The sequence below is a fragment of the Apostichopus japonicus genome, chromosome 5, assembly GCF_037975245.1.
Source record: "Apostichopus japonicus isolate 1M-3 chromosome 5, ASM3797524v1, whole genome shotgun sequence".
NCBI lineage: Eukaryota > Metazoa > Echinodermata > Holothuroidea > Aspidochirotida > Stichopodidae > Apostichopus > Apostichopus japonicus.
Window position 1 is genome coordinate 13,151,629 of NC_092565.1, and position 8,352 is coordinate 13,159,980.

Here is an 8,352-nt window from a genome sequence, read left to right on the forward strand (position 1 = left end):
GGATTGTCACCATTCTGGACAATGTGATCCGGGGCGGTGATTTGTTTCAAATATTGATGGGGTACATTTGCTTGGGTGCAGGCGCGTGGCAACTTTCATCCCCCAAATTGTTCTCGCGCTTTGTGATATTTTGTATATTACTATCTAAGCGGAGCGCCACCATCGGTTGGCACGCAGTGTACAAGAAAATTTCTGGTTTTGATAGCCCCCAGATCACCGAAAATGGCACTTCTCAGGCTTGAAAATGACCAACCAGATGAACACTTGCCTGAGAACCAAGTTTTTTCCAAATAGTTTTTTTTTTTTCATCCATTACCTATTTTAAGATTGACACCAGTCACACATCATGTTGGACCTCATTGCATCTCCTGTGGATCATTGCTTTTGTAAGTAATACTACGTAACGGCCCACAATATCCGTCAGCCCCACTTTTAGAGGTTTTAAAGCCCATTATTTGTTCAGAATTTGAATAAACAAATTCACTTCAAACATGCCCATAATGTTGCACAATATATCATCTATGGACAACCAATATAGAAAAAAAACCTTCAACCCCTAACAGACCGGTCAAAATTGCAAGAGTAGAGGGAAGTATGATGAAGAATGTTGGTCAGGGAATTTTCGAAAATTCAGACACAGTTAATTTATTGGTGAACAAATATTAAAACCTCTTATAACAGCTACTATAAAACTTTGATATCATAAAAAAAAATACAAAAAAAAAAATCGGGCGGTCTCCCCCTTCGCCCCCTGGCTACGCCCCTGCGGTTAGAAATCTTGTAGGAAACAGGCAAAATGGAAACCCAGTGATTATGCATCATCCACAATTCTTCTCTCTGGTTACATTTTTCACAGTGGGTAGGTGACAAGGACCCTAAGAGTGGTGATGCAGTCGCTATCACCGATCCACAACAGTTTGCAAGACAGGGACAAGATCATAAGGAGTACAAGAAGAAGGTTTAAACTGTACGTTGATGACGTTATACACTGTTATTTCTAATTGATTGTTTTATTTTTGTTATTTGTCACCACTTTCTCCTTCCTCTCACTTCTTTCCCATTTTTTCGCCTTTCCCCTAATTTGGTCTTCCGAGGAGTGAATGATGTATCTGGTATGTTATAGAAAAAGTGGTAAAAAAAAAAAGATAATGTAAGAGTGTATCAGTGGGTGTTGCCCTGGATTCGTTGAAGCGGACTCCCCACGTAGGTAGGGTTCTCCCCTTGTAGGGAGCGGACTCCCCATTTAGGGAGCCATTTCCACATGTAGGGAGGGTTCACCCAAGAAAGTTTTTTAAGTTGTGCTATTTACTACTTTTGTATTTTTATGGTAGGTTGAAGCAGATGGGTGTATATTTCCTCACGCCCCCGACCCCCTTCCCACCCAGGATCATTTTACACACAGCAGACCCTTAGCAAGCCTCAAAAATTTGCTGTGAGAACTTCATTCTTAAATCTCTCCTCCTTAGTATCACTATTCAATGTCCTCTTAGTGTTATGTTATGTGTCTTCTTAGTGCTATGTTATGTGTTCTGTCATTCTGACATCTTTGATAGATGTCCCAAAGAGTGTCTGCCGGTGAAGTTTCCATAACCATATTACCCAGAAATGAAAAATTGATGAGGTCACACCTGCATCCAACAGAACGAGGCATTTAGCACTCATGCCACATGCTCCTTGCAGCTGGTGCCAGGACCGCGGTGGCAAAAGGCATGAATTTTTAATGCCTCATCCTTAATGGCAGAGAGGCTATGAATAGAAGTGTTATAATGTTACCAACGAGGATGTTGTCTACTCTTTGAATTTCAGATTAGGCAAGAGCGTTTTGGGGATAAGACGCACCCTGGACCCATCTCTGAAGTTCTGGCAGGTATAACTTATGGAGATGCTTGCAGAACACAGGTGCGTTGGAATTTTCCTTGTCTCTGGCCCCTCTACATTCCATTCTTCTCCCCACCCCCTCTGCATTTATCTATTAAGTCCACATTCTTAAAGGATATCTCTTGTTTTAGATTATGAAGAGCAGAGCCACCCACCTATTTCTGTTTATAGATTGGTTATGATTTGCATACTAGTAAAAAGTATACCGACTAAGTTCGGTAGTATGTCAGCTGATAAGGCTTTTTGTTTCATGGACAAGACCGTAATAAGTTGGTGTAGGGTTACACAGCAGTTGTACGGGTATGCTACTGTAGACAAGGACAGAATAAAGCGCCCTCGCTACCTGTTGTGTTCTAACGCGTCTCATACCAGCACAACAGTGTCCTGTTTCATTTAAGCTTTTACACTGGTTCGAGAGTAAACCACCTGTATCAGCCCGATGACCCTCTAGTAATATTGTAAACATTGATCAAGATCTAATAATATGGTAAAGTTTGATCAAGGTACCAGTTTACTTAAGAATAGAAAGTCTTCTGTCTTTAGTTAGGTAATAGCTTGGCTGGCCTATCCCCCATTCCCAACAATTATATTTATGTTATTTGATTAAGCATTATCTTGACCGCACCTACCAATGGGCTGCCAAAAACTTAAGTATTCTTGCTTAGTAAAATTGTAAAAATCTTCATCATTAATCCAAAACAAGCACTAAGTAATAGAAAGAGAGAAAATAAAAGGGAGGTGGGGGGGGCAATTTTGTTTTATCAATGTGCCTGGTGTGACAGTCGTTAGTATACGATTCATGTGTACTTATTAAAGTGTGGTGAAAATGACGGATGGTCTCGACATTCCTTCCGTTAGGTTCTATGTAAGTAATATCAGTGAATGTACCAGAAGAAAGTACATGAGCTACGGGGAAAAGTTGAGATATTAGCCACTCCTCCCCCCACCCCACTCCACCCAGTAAAATGTGTGGGTAAATTGACACTGAAGCTAGTACTTGGACATGCCACTGGAGTTGCACTTCATGTTAAAATCAATAGGTTGAACAAACTTCCATTGATAAGATGGAATTAATTGATCAATCTCAACTTACTAAAGCCAGCTTACTCGGAAACAATTATCTTTCAGCTATGGCTTGTTTTGATATTCTTCATTAATGATTACACAAAGTGATTGGTTTTAAGTGTAGAAATCATGTCACCTTTTATGTGAGTCATAAATCAATGCTTTGCTTTACTTTTGTTGGTGAGCTCGGTTTGATCAGTGCTGTTCTACCCAACCTCTACCCCCCACCTATCCCCACCCCCCAAATTGCAGTTGTTTACGGATTGGTTTGACTAGACTCACATGTTTGAAAGACTTGCCTGCAGCTTTTGTTTACTTTTGAATTGAGTGTTTTGTTTTGAATTTATTTTTGGAGTGATATTGTTTTCGTAAGCTTCACTTTCACCCTTTTTGTGCATGAAAAAATGTTTTTATGGTAATGTGTGTATCTTTGCTGAACATCAGAAAGAAAAAAAATACAAGAAGATAATTTCATAATGAAACTATAGTTTAGAGAATTAATACCCAGGAGATTCTCAAAGAATATTATTTTAGAGTTGCCAGATTTTCTGAAAACATCGGTTCTGATCCTGCCAGACTCTATGTTTATTGTTCAGTTAAAGTAGCATTCAGCTTGAAAAATCTCAATAAAAAACCAAACCATGTATTCCATATCAAATAGGAACATAATTGATGTTCAAATGATAGAAATTACACAAAGTGGAAGTTTTAACCTCTGACTATGTCCATATTAGCTGTTAGCATTAGTCTTTACCATGTTTTTACTGTTTCTAGCTTTAGTGTTTGGCTAGCAAAAAAAATGGGGAAAAAAGTGCTCCTTTAATCTAAATTTCCTGCATGGAATATAGCTCCACTTTTAGTCAAATTACAGTAGTGCATGTCACCTTTAAACACTGTCTTTCTTCAATCTCCTTAAACTAGATCCCCCAAAATTGCTTGAATTTCTCTCCAAACTGGGATGTTGCCTCGAACCTTTAAACACTGTCTTTCTTCAATCTCTTTAAACTAGATCCCCCAAAATTGCTTGAATTTCTCTCCAAACTGGGATGTTGCCTCTACCAAAAAGAGGGGAGAAAGGAGAAACTGTTTTCTTTCTTAATTCAGCCATCTTTTGGGCATTTGCTACAATGATGTGATTTTGCTGTGACATTGTCACAACTTGTCACAACGTGTCACAAGTCTGTATTTACTCTGTCGTTGTCGTTGATGTTGTTGCAAGTTTTGGTTTCCTTCCCCACTCGGTCGACCAGGATGCGCCACTGTCGGATTCTCGTGACGGTATGTAACCTGGCCAACAGGAATAGGAAATAAATTTAATAAAAAAACAAGAACAATAGCGCATCTTGGGAATAAAAGCAACCAAAATATCATCATTTTGTCACGGTGGATTTATATTGCAGACTTGAGGTTTCCGTATTATCTATGAGGACATTATTAGAACAAACATCAGTAGCAACTGAAGCTCTCTCTCACCCTGTTTCATCCATTTTTATTTTTATTGGTGAAGGGTGATGGGTGTGGGGAAGTGGGGGGGTTAAATGCCACCCGAATATTTAAAATATGCAAAATTCTTAAAACCACAGAAAGATCAAATGTAAGAGAGGATTAAGATGTCTTACTTTACTTTTCATATAGCAGAGGGACAGAGGTGATCAGGCTAATTAGCCATGTGAAGTTGCACCTCTTTGGGCGTGGGTTGGAGGGGGAGAAATACACCAAGGGTTTCGTACAGAAATATTGCATAATATTGCCTTCACCTGGTGGTAATTAGAATTGAATGAAAAGTGTAGTACGTTAAATGCTACTTCACAAAATTGATTGACCTTTTAGCTTTCAATTCAGGCTTCATCTCTGAAATGCTCTCTCAACCGATTCTCCATTCAGTGATAAAAGGACATCTGGATTCAACTTTAAGTCTCTGCTTGTTTGTTTGTTTCTGTCCTCTCTAAATATGAAAGTCTCAATATCTGTCCCATCCATGTTTTGCCATGCCAAGCATCATATATTTACGGACTAATTGCACCCATTTCGACGGTGCTGAAGTAAAACTCATTAAAGTGTTTTTAGGGAACTATCCAGTAGCTACTTGACCCGACTGTCAACTTATTTTCTATGGTTTCAATTTTTTCTTTAAATCCATTGGGATATGGGTATTTTGAGTTTTGCATATGACGTAAACACAAACAAAAATGTTGGTCATGAATAGCACACGGCTCCTCTGTTTTTACTTACATTTCAAAACTGAGTAAATTGGTTGGTTTTATAACTTGCCTCTTAGTTGTGTTCTGATGAATATCCTTCATTGTTTGTACTTACTTTCATGTGATATTTAGGTATAAAGCCCCATTATGCCTTCCATTATAAACACGAACAAACTGTTCCCTAACCCTATTTTGGTACCATTGTGTAGTTAATAAGCAGACAATCTTGTAGGTGCATTGTTTGCCAAATATTTTGGCCAAATCTCAGAGAACGAGCGAGAATAGAAACCTCCAAAACATTATTATTCAGACCGTCCAGATGGAATGCATAGTGAGACTTTAACATCAAAGGACAAGATGTACAGTGACCTTTGAGTTAATGTTATATATTCTTTGATGGTATGATATTCCTTTTATTACTCTTATATTTCTTACATCATGTTGAAGCGTGTAAAACCTACCTTTATAATCCCCACCGGTTTCATACACAGTGTATCAAAGACTGGAACAGTATGAACTATCTTTTTAACTGTTTTCATTCATTTAGAAGATAGTACAGTATTCAAATTTGGTGGCCTTTACTGTAGAGTTGTTTACTCTATTGTTCACTCTGATAGTTGAGTATAATTAAGTTACATAATATATACTGCAAGACACTTGGGGCGATATTTTATGAAGGAAGTACGTTCCTTTGTAGCTACTTGTTCTGTTGCTATATGATCTAAATGTTAACAATGAATTATTTGACAACCTGCAGGCTTTATTTTCACACTCAAATGAGTACTTATTAATGATTACCCACATTGTTGATTACTATAGATGTGATTGAACACACAATATCACAACCTAATTAAAAGGCTTGTATTAGTATACATCTCTCTCCAGAGGCTCCAGTTCACTGTACTTTCATCAAGGGATGTCATTTTCTTATCATGTTTTCAGTTTTAGTTCTTTTATCTTTTATGTTACTGTTTAATTATCATTCAATTACGGTGTGTATGTATGCTGTTGATAAATAAAAAGGATTCCAGCTTCCACGGAGTGGTAAAATAAATGGCTGTCCTTTGAGTTTCTTATAAAGCTAAGATTTATATCAGAGCTGTAACATTATGTAAATGTGGTTTTCTGTTTCTTAATCTTGGGGTCCAATTGCACTACACATCCAACAAGTGCAGATACCCCCTCCCCCCACTCCAAAGATAAGAATGGGGTTAACACGGCCCTTGTAATAATAATAATGAGCAGTTATTTTTACAAAGCTTAACCAAACACAAATGTGGGAGAAGCCCGCACAGGTGTATGGATCACAACTTACACTACGGGTGGCTTCCAATTCAACATTTTATATAAAATTTAGAAACTCATTTTAGATGGGAAAACTGTAGACTGCTCTTGGATGATAAACCCACCTTACATAGAACCTCCTGATTGCCAAACCTCATTGCTTCAAATGCCATTGCCTTTATCCACTCGATCACAGCACCAGTGGTTCATCCTAGATGAAACCTGGCAGAGGGAGGGGGGGGGGCACCTAAGATACAGTTACAGCAACTGAAGTAGATAAGATAAGATAAGATAAGATAAACTTTATTGCATCCGATAGGGAAATTACATGCTTGCAGATAAAACAGTAAGATATAAAAACGATACTATACAACAATAAGAGAACAAACAGTAGGACAATAAAAGCATAAGAAATGCTAATAACAAGGAATGGGAACAGATGCGCCGAAGCTCACAGAATGGCAAGGAATAAAAAGTATAAACAAATCACAAACGGTAAATATGATAAGAACCCAATGTAAGAAGGAGAGACAAAGGCAAGAGATTACCGATTAAAAGATGCATTAAAAATTCTAACAGCTTGTCCCATGAAAGATGAGGGGTAACGATTAGTATGAGCCTTCAGAGGTCTCATCCTCCCACTACGAGAGATAATACAATTATTTAATGGAGCTTGGAGAGGGTGATCGATATCCTTGAGAACTGAATGAAGCTTATCATCAACCCGACTATCAAAGACCTCGTCAACCATTGGCAAGCGTTTTCCAACAGCCCTACCTGCCCGTTTAACAGTATCATCTAACACTTTCTTGGATGTCTTATTTATGTTACCAACCCATGAAGTTATGCAGTATGACCAAACACTACTAATAATAGAGTTGTAAAAAAAGCATAAAATGTTCTGGTTCAAGTCGAAAGAGACTAATTTCCTCAAGCAATGCATTCGTGGTTCCAAACGTTTGGCAACATACTCAACATGTGCATCCCACTTTAGCTGATCATCCATAACTACACCCAAATATTTGTACTCAGTTACCCTATCCACTGTCTTACTGTCAATGACCACAGGTTCGGACACTATCTTGTTCGCTCTCCGGAAGTCTATAATAAGTTCCTTCGTCTTGTTGACGTTAAGATGGAGATAATTCCTGTCGCATTCAGCAACAAAATTGGAGAAATATTAGATATAACTATTGGTTCTATTAAAATTGAGCAAACCGGTACTTTACCCAACCTCTATTTCAAGACATGCATAAGGAACAGATGCTCCACAACTCTGCACAAAAAGGTAAGACTGTACTTTAAGAACAAAACCTCTACATGGATCACAGAAACAGTGAATATTTCATTTAATACCTTCATTTATATTGGAGAATGGGTTAAAAATTCAGACAATTTATCTAAAAAATCTCAAATGTGACATTTTATCACAAAATTCAAGCAGTTTTTGCCAAAATTTGTTGTGTCTGAAAATATTCATGCAGCTAGCTAAACAATTTTACTGTAGGCTGACATTTTTATGTCAAGATTCGCCCCAAAGAGTCCCCCTCAAAAAGTGTAAATTATTATCTTTAGAATTTCTGTCCCATGGATACGCCAGACCTACACCCTCGCCCCCCCCCCCCTCCCCGCGGTTGATCATGACAGTAGGCCTACTGTCCCGCCTAGGCCTAATGCCAGACCAACCCATTCGGGTAATGATATATTTGTCATTAAAACAACTTTTCTGACGAGATTCGCAGCGAACTCAATAAATTATCTTGACCAACATGTTTAATGACCTTAGGCCTATGTTATGAGACCATTTGAATTGTTTCGTTGTAAATGTAATGATTTCAAATGGATATGCATCTACAGTAGCATGTCATTGCTAGTTTATTATTTTTTTTTTCAATTAATACGTTGATATATTATGCGGTGTTTA

At 38.0% G+C, this 8,352-nt stretch overlaps 1 protein-coding gene and 1 long non-coding RNA gene across 2 annotated transcripts in view; one reads left to right on the forward strand and one right to left on the reverse strand.

Moving 5' to 3' along the window:
• LOC139967719 (uncharacterized) overlaps window positions 1–8,352 on the forward strand; it is a 36,853-nt gene that overhangs the window by 25,855 nt on the left and 2,646 nt on the right. The window contains exons 19-20 of the mRNA XM_071971752.1: window positions 857–967; window positions 1,807–1,899. The gene's annotated coding sequence lies outside the window, so the exon portion shown is untranslated. The remainder of the gene's footprint in view (window positions 1–856; window positions 968–1,806; window positions 1,900–8,352) is intronic.
• Window positions 4,093–7,923, reverse strand: LOC139967720 (uncharacterized). Its single transcript, XR_011793101.1, has 3 exons — window positions 7,465–7,923; window positions 6,554–6,695; window positions 4,093–4,230 (listed from the first exon to the last, which is right to left on the reverse strand). It is a non-coding gene; the product is annotated as an uncharacterized lncRNA (long non-coding RNA).